Genomic DNA, 2,953 nt, shown 5'->3' with positions numbered 1-2,953 from the left:
TGTGTACCGCGGCGCTTTACTCGCAACGGTGCTGTGCGGCAGCGACGTAACCACGTGACACTTGACCTTCACCTCACCCCGAGACGACCTTGACCTACGATGGCTTCGTGTAGGTGATGTGTAGTCGGGCTGTGCTGCAGACGCCGGTTCTTTGTGTCAGAGGTGTTGTGTGCTCACAAGCTACCTTGGTTTATCTATCGATATTTAAATATGTTAAACACGCCTCCTCAATACTATAGGCTTCCGTCTCCGAACCATGCTGCGGCCGCTGTGCGTGCGTGCGTGCGTGCGTGCGTGCGTGCGTGCGTGCGTGCGTGCGTGCGTAACGTAGACACGCGGCACACAAATGCTCAACTTATCATTATTTTAAGTTGCTTTCGCCCGTGTAAGATTGTTGTGCTGCTTGTGTAATCGCAGAACGTGGTATCGCGTTAACGCTTCTCTCTCTCTAACTAACCACTACGCGGCGTACTGCCACGGAGTCTGTGCGGACACACCTGTCGTGTCACGCCACCTATGTGGAAGGTCGCTGCTAGGTCGTCGGCGCGCGCGTTGCAGCGGCCATGTTTGCGTTGATATCGCGGCCATGTTTGCGTTTATATGGCGGCCATGTTTGCGTTAATTTCGCGGCCATGTTTGCGCGGCGGCCATGTTTGCGTTTATATTGCGGCCATGTATGGAGGGCGTGTCCGCGTGACCGGTGATGAGAGCAGACGCGTCACGCAAACATGGCCGCCACCTGCCTTGTTCGGCAAACCTCGGCCGATTCCGCCTCTCTCCGTCATTACCTCGGCTGTATCACGTGTGTTGTTGATATATATGACTACGCGCGTATGTTTGTGATCCGCCGGAAGACGACCGCATTACCGATGCGAGATTACGAATCCTAATTTCCTACCGTACTCTTTGACATCGAAATACTATCACGATTACAGTTGAGAGAATTATTGCTGAGCAGACAGCTCCGTATTATTAAAATTCCGGCGGTATTTTGAGTGATAGTCGTTTCTTGCAAGCGGATTTTAGTTCGTGCGGTATGAGCAAAGCAAATGATTCCGGCTCATAAGCAGGCAAGTAATTAATTATTTAATTAATTAATTAATTATTTAATTAATTATTTAATTATTTAATTAATTAATAACTCGGTATGTTAGTTATACGACGGAGGTAGTAGATGCAGGTACGGAGGAATCAGCCGAGGTGTGCTGCTGCCGCGAAGACGGCACCTGTGTGTGTGTGTGTGCGCGTGCGTGCGTGTGTGCGTGCGTGCATAATGAGTCATCCGGCGCTCGCAATTCGCTCAAGAGTTTAATAGCTGATTAATTGCGAAGCGCGCGTGAGAAGGAAGAGGAAGATGAGGAGGAGGAGGAGGAAGAAGAGGAGGAGGAGGAAAAGGAGAAGGAGAGAGGTTGAATGCTCTCCCCTAGTAGAACCCACGTACAGTGTGTTCTTCCGTGGTGCATGCACACCTGCGCACTGGACACACGCACGAGAGAGGTAAACTCTAGACTGGCTGTGCGGAATAGCACCCAAGATGGCGGACGGAAGTTGCGAACGTTATTATTATCACTTCCGGTCAGGTTCTATCGACGCTCGCCGCCCTGGTTTCACATCGATGGTTCACCACCGCTAGACGGCGCTCGCGTCTACACATCTTTTTAACCCAGTGGAACCATCTGTGTGCGCAGACGACGTCGTTTGTCGGGAAAGGATTTTAGAGCGGCGCGTGCGCCAGTCTAGAAACGATTTTTCTTTTTTTTTGTAAATACTGCCTAACGATATATACATGTTATATTTTGGAGTACTGCGGAAAGTACTGTGGATTTGTTGTGATACTGACTCTACTGTTCGCTGTTCATGGGTGTACGAAGCGTTTTGCTGTAATGTTGTACGAATCGACAATAAATACCTATTTTTGTGGACAAAACGAGCATCCCTACTCGCTTTTATCTACATGTCTTATGTATATATTATATGTGTGTGCGCATGGGCGTGCGTGTGTGCGTGCGTGTATCTCTGTTTCTTTGTTTGTTTCTTTCTTTCTTTCTTTCTTTGTCTGTTTACTTATGTCGTATTTGATCAGTTCTGGCTTCTTCTGTATCGCCTCTATGGCGTGGTCGCGCGTAAGAGAGGAATATGCTAGAGAATATGATCGAACAAAAGAGAGGGATAGGTTGAGGGACGTGGTCAAAGGTAAGGGAGGGGTACGATAGGGGGCGCGTGTGTGAGTGGTGTAAGCCAGGGGTCGTACCATAGAAATAATATGCTAGTTCGATACTTAATATAGCGTCTCTATATATTTCTATGCGTCGTACGCAGGTTTAGCGTAATACCAAGATGTTAGCCGCTATGTGCAGGTATATATATATATATATGTAGACGCCACGAGGGAGCAAGGCATGCTGCTGCCTCGTGATGAATAATTGATGCGGATTCCAGCGCATCTCCTAATTAAATTCTCAACTACGTATATAGCTGAATTACGTGCGAGAAAAAAACTCCAGCCTTCTAAACTTACTTCTCTTGATTAAACTTAATCATCTCCTCTCTATCTAGCTATCTATCTATAGGCCCCTATATATATATATGTAGACGCCACGAGGGAGCGGGGCATGCTGCTGCCTCGTGATGAATAATTGATGCGGATTCCAGCGCATCTCCTAATTAAATTCTCAACTACGTATATAGCTGAATTACGTGCGAGAAAAAAACTCTATTTATCTATCTGTCTCTCTCTCTATATATATATATAGGTACTAGCGGGATACCCGGCGTTGCCCGGGGAATTCAGTGTCGTTACTCAGGTGGTGACCGCTTGGTTGAAAGGAAAATACCCCAAAAAATCTAACTATCTATCTATCTATGCATCCATCCATGCATCCATCCCATTCCATGCCATCCTATCCCATCCCATCGCACCGCATCCCATCCCATATCCCATCCCATCCCATCC

The sequence above is a fragment of the Priapulus caudatus genome, unplaced genomic scaffold (genome assembly GCF_000485595.1).
Source record: "Priapulus caudatus unplaced genomic scaffold, Priapulus_caudatus-5.0.1 Scaffold3676, whole genome shotgun sequence".
Lineage (NCBI taxonomy): Eukaryota > Metazoa > Priapulida > Priapulimorpha > Priapulimorphida > Priapulidae > Priapulus > Priapulus caudatus.
Note: the sequence above shows the minus strand (reverse complement) of the source record.